Source organism: Chelonia mydas, chromosome 2 (genome assembly GCF_015237465.2).
Source record: "Chelonia mydas isolate rCheMyd1 chromosome 2, rCheMyd1.pri.v2, whole genome shotgun sequence".
NCBI classification, from domain to species: Eukaryota; Metazoa; Chordata; order Testudines; family Cheloniidae; genus Chelonia; species Chelonia mydas.
In genome coordinates, this window is record NC_057850.1 from 220,517,169 (window position 1) to 220,534,922 (window position 17,754).

At 45.5% G+C, this 17,754-nt stretch overlaps 1 protein-coding gene and 1 long non-coding RNA gene across 6 annotated transcripts in view; one reads left to right on the plus strand and one right to left on the minus strand.

Annotated features, from left to right (window-relative positions):
* The window catches only part of RUNDC3B (RUN domain containing 3B), a 145,555-nt gene that overhangs the window by 51,846 nt on the left and 75,955 nt on the right, over positions 1-17,754 (minus strand). The window lies entirely within an intron of this gene.
* Positions 7,469-16,071, plus strand: LOC122464741. Its single transcript, XR_006289056.1, has 3 exons — positions 7,469-7,603; positions 12,893-12,897; positions 16,061-16,071. It is a non-coding gene; the product is annotated as an uncharacterized LOC122464741 (long non-coding RNA).

Consider the following 17,754-nt stretch of genomic DNA (forward strand, 5'->3'; position numbering starts at 1 on the left):
GTGAGCACTCTGGCTGGGGGTGCAGGCTCTGAGAGGGGGCCAGGGTACAGGAGAGTACTCCGGGGCTACAGCGGGGAGAGAGAACTCCCCCCAGCTCTCTCTCCCTGCAGTAGAACCTGGGCTGTGTAGGGAGGCGCCTCTCCCCGCCCCAGAGCTCTGGGGCTGGGGCTGCAGGATAGGCGCTCCTCCCCCAGCCCCAGCAGGTCTGGGCCAGGGGAGGGCTGCCCTGGCCGCAGCTAGGTCTGGGCCATTCTGGTAGCGTGGGCCTGGTTGGGGCTGGGCCAGTCCGCCCCAGCAGGTCCGGACCGCAGCAGAGATGGAGCCGGGGGAGGGATGCCCCGGCCGTGGCAGATTGGGTGCTGGGGGAGGGACGCCCCTCCCCCATCTGCAGGAGGTCCCCAGTTTGGTTTCCTGAGCGCCTGCACAGTGCTAAATAGGCAGCTGCGCAGCTTACGGGCAGTTTAGGTCATGAGTTATTGCATAATTCTCAGCAAACATTTATAGAGGTCTAAGTCATGGCTCTACATATTTCAGTGATGGGAACCTTATTGTGAAAGGCTGTAGAGGCTTAGAATGAGTGTGTGTGTTTGAGGGTGCTTGAATATTACAAGATTGTTAGCAATAACTAATGCAGTCAGCCAGTTGGAAAGTCTTTGTTTAGAGACCAGACCCTTTTGATCTGTCTGCAATCAAGACAAATAATTTGGGAGTCTTTCTGAAAGGTTTAGACCTATCAAGATAGAAGGCCAGGGCTCTCCTAACATCAAATGTATAACTGCACCTCTTCTTTGCTTAGGTGAGGTTTAGGATGGAGGACCAGAAGATGAATGGGTTGGTTAATATGGAACTCAGAAAATATTTTTTGTAAAAGCTTGGGATGTGGTCATACTGTTGACCTTGTCCTTGAAAAATACTGTGAAAGGTGGGTATGCCATAAAGGCCTTTACTTCCCCAACTTGTCAAGCAAATATGATGCCTATCTGAAAAAAATGGCGGAGTGAGCAGGAAGCCATCAGTTCAAATGGTGATCTTGGAAGGCATTTAAGAACCATACTGAGGTCCCAAACTAGAGGAGGACTAGTGGAAAGAGATTTTTGTGCCCCCTGAGGAACCTCATTGTTGTTGGGTAGACAATTATGGAATAACCATCTACTGGAGAATAGAAAGCCATGATGGTTGCTAGGTGGATTCTAATGGAGCTAAGCAAGAACTCCAAGTTTTTAGTTCTAAGGTGCAGTTCAGTATAGCTGGCACAGATATGGTTGTTGGTGGAATGTGTTTGAGGTCACACCAGCAGGCAAATCTTGTCCATTTTTGTAAGTAAGAGTAGTGCGCAGATCATTTTCTACTGTGTAATAGCACTCTTTTTACTTCCTCTGAGCAGGTTGTTTCTAATCCCGTTAACCACTGAGCAACCATGCTTTGAGACAAATAAATCTGAGATTGGAGTGAAGGATCTTCCCACCTTCCTATGAGAGCAGAGGCCTGGAGAGTGATCAATGAGTAAATGGCCATCTGTATCAAGCAAGGGAACTATGTTTGTCTGGGCTCAGTTAGAACTGTTAGAATAACTCTGGCCTTTTTCATTTGAGTAGAACTTTGGATATTAGAGGAGTTTGGGGTAGGGGTGGGGAACACAATAGAGCTGACAATCAAAGGTGAAAGGCAACCCCCAAGGATCAGTGATCACCTCTGAAGCAGAACTAGGTGTTTTTCTTGTTTATTGCCATGGTGAACAGATCTATTTGAGAGGTGCATCACTGCCGGAATATGTGGTGCAGTATGATGGGATCTATTTCCCACTCATGGTCTTGAAAGAAGTGCCTGCTAAGTTTCTCTGTGGTCCCATTCTGAACTCCTGGAAGGTAAGCTGCTGTGATGATGACCTGATTGCATATGCACCAATTCCAAAGCTTGACAGCCTCTGTGCCAAGGGAGCAGAATCTTGCCCTGCCCTGGCAGTTGATATAGCACATGCATGACATATTGTCCCTCATGTGTCCCTTTATGTGTTTGCCCTGATTAGTGGTAGAAACTGGAGACAGGCATATGTGACTGCCCTGAGTTCCAGGAGGCTGATGTGCAGAGTGGTTTCTTGAGGTGTCCATCTGGCCTGGGCCATGCGAATGTCCAGATGTGCTTCCCAACCCAGCAGGGATGCATCCGTTGTGATAATTGGGGAAGGGCGGGAGATAGTGACTCCTGCACAAATGTGAGGGTTTTTCCACCAACTAAGATTCCTTGACACAGGTGGGTGTGGAAAGTAATGTAGTTAGACTTTGTCTGTTGGGTAAATAAACAGTCATGAGCCACCCTTCAAGGCACTGCATTCTGAGTCTTGCATGGTCTATAATGAAAGTACCAGCTGACATGCATCCCAACAGCTGAAGACAGTTCTTGGCCAGGGTTTGAGGGATAATCTGGATTGTGCTGACTGTGTTGGATAGGGCCATGAATCTGTGCATTGAGAAGTGGGCTCTTGCTGCTACTGAATTGAGATAAACTCCTATTAATTCTAATTGTTTAGAATTAATCCAAGGTGGATTTTTGAAAGTTCAATTGTAGACCTGTCATAAAAATAAAGGGAAGGGTAAACCCCTTTAAAATCCCTCCTGGCCAGAGGAAATCTCCTCTCGCCTGTAAAGGGTTAAGAAGCTAAAGGTAACCTCGCTGGCACCTGACCAAAATGACCAATGAGGAGACAAGATACTTTCAAAAGCTGGGAGGAGGGAGAGAAACAAAGGGTATGTGTGTCTGTCTATATTCTGTCTTTGCCGAGGATAGACCAGGAATGAAGCCTTAGAACTTTTAGTAAGTAATCTAGCTAGGTACGTGTTAGATTATGATTTCTCTAAATGGCTGAGAAAAGAATTGTGCTGAATAGAATAAGTATTTCTGTCTGTGTATCTTTTTTGTAACTTAAGGTTTTGCCTAGAGGGGTTCTCTATGTTTTGAATCTAATTACCCTGTAAGGTATCTACCATCCTGATTTTACAGGGGGGATTTCTTATTTCTAATTACTTCTATTTCTATTAAAAGTCTTCTGGTAAGAAACTGAATGCTTTTTCATTGGTCTCAGATCCAAGGGTGGGTCTGTGGTCACCTATGCAAATTGGTGAGGCTTTTTATCCAACATTTCCCTGGAAAGAGGGGGGTGCAAGTGTTGGGAGCATTGTTCATTGTTTTTAAGACCCAAGGGTCTGGGTCTGTAGTCACCTAGGCAAATTGGTGAGGCTTTTTTACCAAACCTTGTCCAGGAAGTGGGGTGCAAGGTTTTGGGAAGTATTTTCGGGGGGAAAGACGTGTCCAAACAGCTCTTCCCCAGTAACCAGTATTTGTTTGGTGGTGGTAGCGGCCAATCCAAGGACAAAGGGTGGAATATTTTGTACCTTTGGGAAGTTTTGACCTAAGCTGGTAAAGATAAGCTTAGGAGGTTTTTTTCATGCAGGTCCCCACATCTGTACCCTAGAGTTCAGAGTGGGGGAGGAACCTTGACAAGACCCAATTTGACGAAGAGGTCTATGGCCTCACAAGTCGCCTGTGAAGTTACATCCAGGGAGCCACCTTTCAGAAGCCAATTTTCTAGTTAAGGAAACGCTAAAATTCCTTTTCTGTGGAGGTGTGCCACTACTACTGACATGACCTTCAAAAAGACCTTTAAGGCAGATGATAGGCTGAAAGGGAGCACCCTGTACTGAAAATGGTCCAAACTGACAGTAAAACAGAAATCATTTGTGAGACGGGTGGATCACTATATGGAAATGTGTATCCTGAAGGCTGAGGGCAGAGAACCAATCCCCTAGGTCCAGTGATAGAATTATTGCTGCAAGTGTCACTATTTTTAATTTGTGCGCCTTCACAAAGGTCTTTAACAGCCTTAAATCTAGGATGGGTCTCCAACCACAATTTTGAACCAGGAAATACTTGGAATAAAACCCCTTCCCTCTGTGCTGCATGGGAACGGGTTATATAGCTCCCAAGAGTATATGAGAGTGTCTATTTCTTGTCATGGCAGGTTCTCGTGAGAGGAGTGGTTGAAGATGGATGGGGAAGAAGGCTGGGGGGGAAGGATGGGGAAGAAGGCTGACAGGTGGAAGACAAGTAAAGTGGATGGAATGCCCTGTAGAGATGATCTCCAAAACTTACTTGTCCATACCTGCTGGAAGTGGTAAAGGCGGTCACTGAAGGGAGGAAAGCAGATGAATCGATGCAGCTGTTAAGAATGGGAATGGTAACTCAGGACCTTGACCAACCTCCCAAAATTTGTGCTTGCAGATGGAAGGCTGTGAGGTCAAAGGTTGAGAAGCAAGTGGTTTTCTTGTCTGGAACCTGTCTCTTATGTTGAGGTTTGTACGATCTCTGGGAGCTCAAGAATTGGGCGGGATGGGATCTTTGCGCCATCTGGGACTTACTAAACTCTCTCTTGTTGGCAGGTGTATAGATCCCAAGAGAATACAAAAGTATCCTGGAGTCCTTTAACAGGCGCAGAGATTCATTCATGCTGTCAGTGAACAGTTAAATACAATCAAAGGGTAGGTCTTCAATCATAATTTGGACCTCCTTTGGAAATCCTGAGAGCTGGAGCCAGGAGGTCCATCTCATAACTACTTCTGTAGTGATCGAACAGGTAGCAGTATCAGCAGTGTCAAGGGAGGCCTACAAATACATTCTAGTGAGCAGATGGCCTTCCACAATAATTTCAGCAGGTAGGTGCTGAATAAAAGAGTTCAACTTGGTATAATTTGTAAGATTGTATTGCGCCATTAATGCCTGGTAGTTGGCAATTCTGAATTGTAAAGTAGCTCATGAACACAATTTTCTAACAAGCTGGTCAAGGCACTTATGATCCTTGTCATAGGGTGTAGATTTAGCGTGGTGCTGCCTTCTCCATTGACCACCAGAAAGTTAGAAGAGGGACGAGAAATAAAAATTCTGAGACCTTTTAGACAGAACATAATATTTCTTATCTGCTCTTTTGCATGTAGGTGGAATTGTGGCCAGGGTGTGCCAGATAACCTTTGCAGGGTCCAGTAAGGCCTTATTAACAGGCAAGACAATGCAGGCAGATGTATGGAGGATGTCAAGCAACTTACAGTGTTGTTCTTTAACCTCCTTAAGAGGTATCTGCGAAAAGTCCACAGTTCTCTTGACCAGTGCCTGACACTGTTTAAAATCAGGGATGGAGGAGGTGGCATAACTATTTCATCTGGGGATGAAGAAATAATGTTGGCCAGTGGAGAGACGTCTTCATCGGTGCTAGCTTTCTGTTTATCAAAAGGTTTCTTCCTGCAGTTCTGGTCTCCTAGAGAGGGAGGGTGATGAACGCTGTCTATCTCTGTCACAAGTCATTAGGTCTTTAGGTCTAACAGTGCCCTCGGTACCAAAGAAACCAGCAGTCTCATAGGTACTAGGTCAGAGAGCAATGGGTGCCAAAGTGGCTGGAGTTACTGGAGACTTCTTCAAGGTTGAATCCCTTCCTGGAGAACTTGCGAGATGGTCTTTAGGAATCTTATGGGAGCAATCTTGAGTCTTCCTCTTAGATGCCCTGGAGGAGTGGGGCTCAGAGACAGTGGAGGCAGAAGACTTACTCGGAGACCAGTGAAGTGAGTGTGAGGTGGGGACCTCTGGCCTGGGTCAAAGGCGAGAAGCAGCAATAAGAAGTCCAAGTGTGATCTCCCTGGTTTTCTGGCTCTAGATTTTAATGCCAGATAGAAGTTGCACTTTTGGGAATTATGAGATTCCCGAGACAACTGATGCACCGGTAGTGTCTGTCACTCACCAGGATTGCCTCCCAGCAACGGTAACTGGGAGAACTGGGTATATTATATCCTCCCAGTAAAGTAAAACTCCCAGGAGAGAGAAACTATCCATATATTTAAAAAAAATTCAACTACTACAGCTGAACTAAACTACTGATTACTATTAAGAACAACTATAATAAACCAACTACTAAAAGAGTTAAGGGGACACAGTTGAGGTAAACCTCCATGCAGACAACTGCAAAGGCTCAGTCTCAGGCTGAGGTGGTTGAGAAGGAATTGAGGGCAGTTTGTCCACACAGTGCTATATAATAATGGCACAGAGCATGAGACTGAGTAACATGCATGTATGGGCCCTACGGATATTGCTATGATAAATCTCCAATCAAAGGTACAGGGGGCACAAACATACCTAAAGTGGAGCACTCGTAGGGACACTACTCAAAGAAGAACAAAAGTTACAAATTAATATGTTCATATTTTGCTGCATAGGACAGAGTTTTCCTGTTTATTTTTTACTTTATTACATTACAGTGAGCGGACATGAACGTAACTTAATTGGAGCATAGTGGTCCCTGGCACAATATAAGAGCATTTTATGGGTTATGGCTTGTTTGAACAATCGATCCATGTTCCATGAAGTGGAAGCAGCAAATGGAGGAAGAGATAAATTAGATAAATGATCAAGAAACTGTGACTGATGGATGAATGCTGAAAAAGAAAAACAACAAACCACCCTCACCAGAAATTGATTACAACTCTATGACTTAAGTAACAGTTGCCAGAGACACTGAAGGTATATAAAAGAATCAGAATCAAGCTACACAGTAAGTTGATGGGATCGGACATAAAATATTTGCAATTCAACTTCTACAAAAAAAAGTTGAAATGAAAGAAAAGCTTCATAGTACTAAATTAAGCATGGAACCAGCAATACAGAAGGTAATATTTATCACTTGTAATGAACACTCAATATACAAATAAAAGGTATAGGGCAGGAAAACACAAGAAGAGAAGGTTACTCACCCTGTGAAGTAACTGAGGTTCTTTGAGATCTGTGTCCCTATGAGTGCTCTACTGTAGGTGCAGTAGCGCCCCCTGTGCCTGGAATCAGAGATCTTCATCAGCAATGCGCATCGGACCACACATGCATACCTTCCCCCTCTCGCGCCATAAGCAGGACATATATCTAGCACTGTGCGGTCCGACCACCCCCACAGTTCGTTCTCTGCCGCAGAGCTCATGTGGCAGCTCCGAACCAGAGAGGAGGCTGGGTAGTGGAGCACCCATAGGGGGACACATCTCGAAGAACCTCAGTTACTGCACAGGGTGAGCAAACTTCTCTTCTTTGACTGATGTCCATATGGGTGCTCCACTATAGATGACCTGAAAGCGGTGCCCCTAATTGGAAGGCTGGTGCTTCGGAGGAGCATTTACTGAAGATAATAGAACAGTAAGTCCCAGGAGAGTGTCTGCTGTGGCATCACGAGAAATGGCGTAGTGATTGAGACACTGCATCCCATATTCTTCATAGTGATGTTAAGATAGGATTATGCAATAATTATGAGGCATTTTGTACAAGACAGGGCATTAAGGAGTCATTGGAAAAGTTATGATTTGCTGGATATGATTATCCTATTTGTACGCATCCATCATTTTTGTATCTGACATTATGAATATTGACTATGTATCTATTTCACATGTAGTCGCACCTGGGTGACACCCACTAGGCAAAATGCTTCTAGTCTAAATAGCTGGTTGTGAAGGACCCATTCAGGGTAATGGGCCATTAGGGAAACAATAGGCATTAGGAGAAGCTTATCCCCCACCTGGTGAGCCTTCCTGTGGATGTTTCGGCCAGCCTGTAAGCAATGGCTGCTATGAGTCTGCAGGGGCAACATGACTCTGGACTCCATTTTGGGGGCCTGTGTTTTTCCACAGGCTGGTCTGGGAACGGAGTTTGGAACAAAGGATTTCCACCATATGCTAAAGCTATGTGAGGCAGGGAGTGACATTACTGGTTGTTTTTCACTCCCCACCCAAGAGAACTTCTGGAAACACCTAAGTTACAAAGACTGAACTGGGGGAAGTGCTGAACTCAGGCTAAAGGGATTTCTAGCCTGTGTACTGAAACCTGGGGATCCCAAGTTGCAAAGCAACTGCAGCTTGTATCTTAAGAATCTGCAAGCCTGCTTGTATCATCAGTCAGGGGGACAAACTGCTAATTCATATCCAATCTATCTAGTATATTAAGCTTAGCTCGCATTTTTGTTTATTTGCTTGGTAACCTGCTTCATCTGTTTGCTATCCCTTATAATCACTTAAAATCTATCTTTTGTAGTTAATAAACTTGTTTCTGCTTTATCTAAACCAGTGAGTTTGAATGAAGTGCTTGGAAAGCTTAGCTTAAGGGCAAAAGCTGTTGCATTTCCTCTCCACATTGAGGGGGAGGCAAACTAGACAAATTCATACTGATCAGGGTTTTGACCAGGGCAGGATGGTACAGCTCTGGGGTGCTAGGCTGGGAAGCTGGCAGTTATTTTGGCTGTAGCCTCTCTATTGTTGGTTTATGCAGTGGCTGGTCAGCCTGCATGTAACTGCAGCTGGGTGTGTCCCTGCCTGAGTGAATGCTGGTGGAAGTGTAGAACCGGGAGTGGGTCTGCAGCTTATCACTGCAGCACAGTGTGAGAGGGAGACTAGGCTGGTGAGTCAGAGGGCTCAGTGGTACCCTAGTTCCAGGTGGCACCACAGGGGAAATCCATGACAGTGATGGGCCAGTGTCTGCCATTTTGCAAAGGTCATTGGTGAGGACATTATTGAGAAAACATTGGAGGTGGAAAGCGAGCGGGTGGAATGTGCTCTAATTGCAGTAGGAGGTTGCCAATTGTGTAGTTAAGACAGATGTATACACTGTGAGATTCAGTTGGACCTGTGTTGTTTAGAGATGGCTGAGACTTTGGATCTTTTTGCTGTTGAAAGGAACAAAATGTGATTTTCTAAAATGTTTAGTTCTGTCCACATAGACTAATGCTCGCCTGATGTCCAAGGTGTGCAGTGCTACCTCCTGTTGGTTGCTCTGAGGATTCAGAAAGAAGCAAGGAAGGTGGGTAGGTTGATTAAAATGGAAAGATGATGGAACCATAGGCAAAAATTTGGGAAGTGGATGGAGCATAAAACTTTATCTTTATAAAAAAGTGTGTATGGGGGATATGCCATAAGGACCCCAATTTCACTGACCCATCAGGCAGAGGTGATAGTGACAAGAAAGGCCATTTTCATTGATAAGTGAACATAGGAACACGTTGCCATCGGTTCAAACGGCGGTCTAGCAAGAAAGCACAGGATGAGGCCAGGTCGGATCTCATGCGTGAGGATAAAGACTTTGGAAACCCTTCCAGAAACGTTTCGTGAGTGGGTGTGTGAAGATGACAGTGAAAAGTGGGGATGGTTGCCAAATGCACATGAATAGAGCTGGTGGATAACCCTGATTGTTTAAGGTGTAAAATATAGTCCAGGCTAAGAGACAGTGGAGCGCTTATTGCATCAACCTGATGGGAGGCGCACCAGCATTGGACCCTAGTCCATTTGTGAAGGTTAGCACGTCTAGTCGTGTTGTGCCTGCTATTCAAGCGTATCAGTTTATTTCCGAATCCCAGAACCACAGGGGAACCAGGTTTTGAGGTGGAGAATCTGTGGATTGGGATGGAGGATGCAACCCCATCCTATGAAAGGAGTAGTGGAATTGGATGGAGAGACATTGGTCGGCATACCATCATGCGAAGGAGTTAAGTATATCAGATCTGTCATGGCCATGTTCGAACTATAAGGATGATATGGGTTCAGTCCCTCTGAACCTTGTGGAGTACTCAAAACAGAAGGGAGAAGGGAGGGAAGGCAGTAGTGCATCCCATGTGATGAGGAATGCGTCTCTCTAAAATCAGTCTCCCAGTCCCACTCTCGAGCAGAATTGAGGGCATCAGGCATTTTGTGGTGTGGCAAAAAGATCTATGTTGGGGAATCCCCAGTGGTTTAAGATAAGCTAAAGGATTCACATATCCAGTTCCCACTCGTGATTGTGGGAGAATCTCCTGCTCAATGAGTCCGCAGTGGTGTTCTGGTGTCCAGAGAAGTATGCAGCTGAGATGGTGATGTCACGTTGGATACACCAGCTCCATAATTTCAGTGCCTCTGAGCAGGTGATATGGTCAGTCATAGCTCTGATGGTGTGATGTGCAATCAGTGGCAGGAAATGTCGGCAGGTATTGCAAACCGTCCATAGCTGTAGGAGGTTGACATGTAAGGTGGATTCGATTAAAGACCATCTTGGTATTAAAGTAGACTTCTCCAAGTTCACGTGGAGGCCTAGATTCATGAAGGGGTCCATCGGGATCTGTATGGTGCAAAGGGTTTTGGCTTTGGATGGGGGCTTGAGGAGACAGTTGTTTAAGTATGGAAAGATGATGATGCCCTGTTTCCTTAGGTAGGCATTGACTACTGCAAGGACTTTGGAAAATACGTAAGGGGCCACTGACAGTCCAAGAGACAGTACCTTATACTGACAATGGTCGGTATCTCCGGTTTTATTGCGATATGGCAGGGTTTTATTGAGATATGGAAATATGCATCTTGGAGGTCAAGGACCAAGAACCAATGCCCCTGTTCCAGTGCTAGGATAATGGTAGAGAGGGTAACCATCTTGAAGCATTACAGTTTGACCAATTTGTATAGGTTTTGAAGGTCCAGCATCAGCCACCAGACACCGGATTTCTTCTGAATCAGAAAATAATGGGAATAGTAACCCTTTCCTCTATGCTGGGAAGGAACTGGTTCTATGGCTCCCAGCTGCAGAAGATGATGATATTTCTTCTCGTAGAATGGGTTCATGAGAGGGGTCCCTGAAGGACAGGGAAGGAGTGTGGCGGAGCAGGATAGATAGGAAAGGGATAGAGTATCCTTCCCTGATGATCTCTAGAACCCACTTGTCCAAGGTAATTAGTCTCCATGACGGAAAGAATGGAGCTAATTGGTCGCCAAACTGGTGGGATGTCTAAGATGGTTGGTATGACTGGAACAGGGGGAGGCTTCTTGGGGCCTTGACCACACCTTCAAAATTCTTGCTTGGCTGGAGGTTCATGAGAGGTAGCTCCTTGAAGAGTGGCCTATGTTTTGTACGGGCTTTTGTCGGCAGTGAGAGTCACAGTGCCACAGAGGAGTGTACTGCGGTGGTCAGCAGTGGAAGTCTCTTTGGTGCTGGTGTATAAATGCAGAGGAAGCAGACGCTAACTCAGGAGTCTTTAAGGGAGTGTAGGGAATCATCCATTCGTTCCACAAATACTTTGGGACCTTCACAGGGTAAGTCTTCAACTGTGGTTTGTACCTCCTTAGGAAAGCCTGAGAGGTGCAGCCAAGACACATGCGTCATGAATACAGCAGTTGCAATGGAGCAGGCAGCTGTATCCACAGAGTCTAATAAGGCTTGTTGGGTTATATGGGCCAGGAGGTGTCCCTCAGATATAAGTGCCTGGAATTGTTCTTTCTACGTCTCAGGAAGGTTATGGCAGAATTCCTCTATTTTGGAGTAGTTGAGGTAGTTGTACTTGAGCATAAGAGCCTCCTAATTAGATATTCAAAATTGGAATGTGGCAGATGAATAAGTCTTGTGTCTGCATAAAGCTAAGCATTTCTAGTCTCTATCCCGATGGGAAGATCAAGATTCATATGGTCATTCTCTCTCTTGCACTGCATTAACTACTATAGAATTTGGGATGGGATGAGAGAAAAGAAATTCCACATTTGTGTCTGCCCGTTTGCAGGTCGGAAGGATGGACACTGCGGTCCGCCAGAGCACTTTCGTGGGATTGAGAAAAGCCTCGTTGATAGGGCAATGTTGGAGGAAGAAGATGGGTGCAGAATATCGAGCAATTTATGCTGATGATTTTCACTTCCTCCAAAGAAATCTGGAGGGAGTCAGCAATCCCATGCAATAATTCTTGAAAGTGCCTGCAGTCATCAGCAGCAGGAGATGGGGGCATGACGACGCTATCAGGGGAAGACGAAGAAAAATTTAGTGTTGGTGGAGCTTCCTCCTCCTGTTCTTCCGCCTCACCCAGTACCAGGGGAAGTTCGGTCTCTGGTGGGTGAGACCGATGGAGAAGGGAAAGGTGTAGGTCTCCAGCTTTGCTCCATGGAAGGCTTCCCGAACTGTGCCATGTACATGGCCCAAGGGTACCAATGTGGAGGGAGTGGAACATATGGTTGCATCCACAGTGGTCCATACCAGGATTGTGGTCTAGATATGGATTGCGAATAATGAGGATGTGTAGATGAAGTCATTAGAGCCTGTCTCGAATAAGAGAGCACAATAGAGCACTCTTCCTCATCACTGGGGAAGAGGTGCCATCCTCGGTGGGGAGGGGGAGGAATGTTATGAGTCCAGAGAGAAGGGTGGAAGTGGAGGGAGGTTGTGTGTGAGCAGAGGTGACTCAGTCATGTCAGATACAAGCAGGTCTTTAGGGTATCTGAATTTCTGGAGAAGAGGTAGGAGCAGCATCGGTACCAGCGCATGACTTGATGCGAGGAAGAGATGCATTCTCTTGAACAGCCAACAGGTGGAGCTGAAGACTTGGTCAGTTCCAGCAGTTTCGGTGATGCCAAGAATTTGCTCTGTACTGAAGGCTTCAGCGGTGCCTACTGCTTTGGCAGTGCCAAAAAGGAGGACACCGGTGCCAGCGGTTTTGTTGGTGCCGTAGCTCTCAAAGTCAGTCTGCCTCAGTCTCCAGAACTGAGAGATGGCGCCAAGGGCTGTAGATCTGCCCGGTTACGGGTCCTAAGACCATTGTTTCATGCCCGTCCTGGAGGTACTCAGATGGGCCCTGGAGCTATGTCCCCTATCAGATGATGTTGAAGTGACTGACCTTACATGGGAAGGTGTTCTGGCAGGCTGTGCCTCACAGTGTGAGGAAGGAGCCCATTTTTTCTCGTCAGAGTGAGAAAGAGAGAACTTCCTCTTAGAGGAACGTGGGAAGTAAGGATCGGCGGATGACCTGGCAGAGCATAAGGATCGGCGGATGACCTCCACATGGGGGAGAGTCCGGGTCTGGGTCTGATGCTGGACGTAGTGATTTCTCCATGAGGAGAAGTCATAACCGAATGTTCTGGTCTTTTCAGCCCCTGGCAGTCAAGTCATGACAGTGAGAACACTTTTGTGGGATGCATCCCTCTCCCAGACACCAAAAACACTGCAGGTGGCCATCTGCTACTGGGAAGGCATCCCAACAAGAAAAACACCTCTTAAACCTGGGAGACCCAGGCATAAGGGTGAGGAAAAAAGCTTCCTGGTCAGGGAAGGGTGGGAAGCAGGGAAACAAAAACTAGTCTGAGGTAACAATAAAGGTAAAGCAAAAACAAAAAAAAAACTCTTTTGCTAGAGGAAAGAAGAAGAACTAAACTACACTACAACTGACAGGTAAGCCACTACTCTAATGAGGGAAAAAAGAGAAGCAGGAATCCACAGCAGAGCCGTCCCAGACCAAAAGGTGGTAGAGAAGGAACTGGCGGGGGGGAGAGGGAAGAGGGATGCAGTTGGACTGCACACAACTATATATACACAAGTCCCACTCACAGCATGAGAATGGAAAGGTGCACATGTGCTGTCCGACAGGCACTGATGATAAAGATCTCCAATCCCAGGCATAGGGAGTGCTGTGCATCTACAGTGGAGCACGCATAAAGACATCACTCAAAGAAGAGCTTAGAAATGTGCATAGAATAAGGCTTTCCAAGTGTAGAGAATAATGTTTACTTTCTCAATTAAATAGAACTAGAGGAAGCTAGCAAGGAAATATCTGAAGAACAGCATGTAAGAAAAGCAGGAGTGCTGTGCTTTTTTTGCAGCTTACATGCAAACATGATAACTGGATGTATAAACAGAGGAATTAATTACAAAGCAAAGGAGATACGGACGCCGTAGACATGATTTAAAAGTGTGGTGTCTAGTTCTGGTTATCAAAATTTAAGAAGAAATAAGGTAGCCAAGGTAATCTGAGACAGCAAACAGAACTGACTACCCAGCAACACTGAGAGACTAATAATTCTATATTTATGTTAAAAAAGCAAACAATATTTTTGATATAATGTAGATGAATAGCTAAAAACCTGAAAGATCTAAAGATGTAAAAATAACATTACAGTTAGAAATTGGTATGCCAAACATTTTGGAACGCCACCACCACACAATTTTACAAAAGAAAAAAAAGTCAAAAAGCAGAGAGAATGAATGCACACTGTGCCTAGTTTCTCTATGAGGGTATGTCCACAGTGGAGTTGGCGGTGTAATTTCCAGGTCAAACAAAGAGACACACCTTCACCTTCGCTGGCTCTGATTGAGTTAGCTCACTAAAAATAGACATGTAGCAACCTCGAGTACATACTTAGGGTTTCAGACAGGATTATACTCAGGGTAGCGAGCCCATCCTTCAACTCACACTGCCACAGCCACACTTCTATTTTTAGTGCACTACCTCCACTGGAGCTAACAAAGGTACGTCTACCTAAGCTGGAAATTATACTTCCAGCTCCTCTGAAGAGAACCCTGATACTCATTGGCTATGTCTACATTACTATTTTTGTTGGTATAACTTATGTCACTCAGGGGTGTGGAAAAAACCCCCCGAAGCTGAGCAACATAAGTTGCACTGCAAGTACTGTCCACACTGGCACTTCTACGTTGCTGGGAGAGCAATTTTTTTGGTCAAAAAAAATAAATAATTCCCCACTATTGTAACTAACAGTGGTAGTAAAGATGAGCCACTAGTATAAATGAAAGTACTGTGTTAGGGTATATCTGTAAATTCCAGCTCGAGGAGATGTACCTGTGCTAGCTAAGATTGAGCTAGTGTCATAGGTGCTGACTTCCCCTCTTTCCCGTGGGTGCTCGACCCCCTTCTGCCCCCATCCCCATCCCGCCCCCACTCCACCCCTTCCATGAGGCACCACCCCTGCCCCCCCATTCCAACCCCTTCCCCAAAGTACCTGCCCCAACTCCACCCCCTCCCCCAAATCCACACCTCCTCCCCTGAGTAATACACATTCAAGATGCTAGGCACATACTTGGGGCAGCTAGTCCTTCTCACCACTGCTGCACTCTGTTTTTGGCACACTCACTCAATCAGATCTAGTGCAGGTATGTCTCCTCAAGCTGCAAATTACACTTCCGCTCAAAGTGTAGACATATTCCTCATGCCAGGCTATGTGATACTTTAGGGTACGTCTACACTGCAGCTGGGATGTGTAATTCCCACTTGGGTAGACATATATGCGCTAGTTCTGATCAAGCTAACTTGCTAAAAATAGCAGCATTGCCACAGCGGCCCAGGCTAGCCACCCAAGTACAGACCTCGGATCTCAGACCTTGGACAAGAGTACACCCAGGCAGCTAGCCAGAGTTGCCACTCGTGCCACAGTCACAATGCTATTTTTAGCGTGCTAACTCAATCAGAACTAGAATGTGTAGAGCTGGAAATTATACCTCCGAGCTGTAGTGTAGATGCACCCTTAGAACTGCTCTGATCAGTGCTAGGTACCATGGTATTAAACTTTGTGGAGCTTACAGGAGCTCTAGCTATCCTAATGGTGGTGGTATTGCTAGGAGTGGTAGAGTTGGACTGGTGTTAGCAATGGTGGGAAATAGCGAAGACACAGCCAAACAGTTTCACTTCATCTTTTTATTCTATATAGCTTGCCCTGTTTCAACTCATGATTCTACTTCCTTTTGAAAGCAGGGGCAAGGGATTCTGCACTGGAGTAGAATGTTGAGTCCCAGCTGCTAGGCTGGGACTCTATCATTTGCAATATGAACATCCACCTTTATCCCTCTCCTTCCACTAAGGGAGTGCTTAGTGGAGCAGGTATAGCCCTATGGTTTTCCTTCCCCAGACTATCCGCACACCATGCACCCCTATAAATCTTGTTATTTCCCATACTTTACTTTTCTAGGGTTTTATTTACAATTTTTGCATTAAATCTTCTATTAAACGAAGCCATTAAGCAGAATTTTTTATAACATAGTAGGTCTCCCTGTAATGGGGCAGCTGCCCCTCACTGGCAAAAAGGGGTTAAAAGCAGCCCTAGTGAGGCTGCGCCAAAGGCAGACAATCAGAGGAGGGCTGGGAGGAGTAGCCAATCAGGGCCAAGTAGGCCCATATAAAAAATGAGCTGCAAGGCAGTTCTCTGCTGGGAGCTCAGGGAGGAAGGACTGTGTCCCTGAAGGGCCAAGAGAACTGCCAGCACCCTGGACACAGCAGTGCTGCAAACAGGGGCCAAGGAAGCCAGACAGCTCCTGGCTGGCTGCCGGGGGGTTGCAGACTGAGGCCCTGATACAAGGGTAAAGAGGGTGCCGGAGCCACATGGGAGGTGGCTAGAGCGTGGACTGCAGTTTTGCCACTGGTGGGACATGGCTGAACAGCAGACTGCGGGTCCCCTGGAAAGGGGGAGCACAGTCTGTGGCATGGCCGGAGGGCTGTGTCACAGAAGAGGGCGCCACGGTCCTTGGAGAGACGTGGGCCAAGAGCGGGAGTCACAGTGGCAATGCACTACCCAAAGGAGGCGCACTCAATCGCAAAGCTAATTCCCAAGACAGGCTGAGGAGGCATCAGAGTGGTAAACGAACCCTGTTACACTCCCTTTATGCATTCCTTCACTCCTCCTTAATTTTTCTGTGTTTCTCCCATCAGCTTTAATTTTATTTCCATCTGTCTGTCTCACTATTTCACTTCCCTCTTTTTTCTGGGTTTTGTTATGTCAAACACCCTCTCTTTTTTTTTTTTTTAAAAACCAAGAACACTTACACTCACCCCCACACACACACTTTTTGTCTCATTTCTTTTTTCCAGTGTGTTACTGCCCAGTTCTTGAGGGTAGCATTCTGTGTCAGAAATAGTGCTGAAATATTATGCTGTAAAATGGGTTGGACATACACTATACTAGCAAACCACCTGAATATGCTTCAAACCTTTGGCATTAAGTCTTGTTTTTGAAAAGCTACCTAATTCTGGTACTTTTATGGCCTTCTTCATAGTATTCAAGTAACTCCAAATATTTTGCCCCCGCTTCCCTTCCATACTCTAACCCTCTCTAGTTTGAAGGAGAAATAGCTTGATTAGTCTATATATTTTTTTGTTGTTTATGTTTGTGAGAGAGTGTGTGTGTTGTGCATCTGAGGCAAAGTTAAGTCAAAGAAATGAGTTTTAAATTTCTCTAAGTGATTTGTTTGGAAGTCATTCTTATTTCTTGCAGAAGTAAGTTCCATAGAACTTTCACAAAAGCTGGTCCTAGACTATCTCCAACACTCACAAACCTCCCCGACTAGTCAACACTTTAATTGTTCTGGTAGAATCTGATGAGGAGGACAAAGGATTGTGAAACCGGCAACTCTCAGATAGCTAGGTCAGTCCCAAGACATGCAGCTATACCAGTTATAACCAATAGCTTATATGCAGTCTACTAGCTAGAGATGGAAACTGGGAGCCAGGAATTCTGCATTAGATTTTCAGATCTGCCATCAATTCACTGTTATACCTTGGACAATTGAGTTAACAGTGCCTCAGTTTAACCACCAATAAAGTGCATATAGTAAATTCCTACTTATTGTACCACACTGGGGTCTCATAGGGACTATTTTAAAGTAATATGAAATCCTCTAATTAAAAGGGGCTATATAAGTGCTAAGTATTATTATTTATTCTGTCTAGATATTAAGAGACCTTATGTAAACTATTAGATTCAATAGTGACAGGGCACACATCAGTACTTAAATATATGGAAGCCAAAGAACACAAAGTAGCGTTACCCAGTTTGGCTTGAGCAGCTAGCGAAAAATTCAGGATCTTGCAGGTTGCTCCAGTTAGAAGGAGACACTGGTGATGGGTAGGCCCACACCTGCCCATCCCCAGTGCTTCAATAGGTACCTTTGATGCAATCTTGTTTATTTACAAGGAAT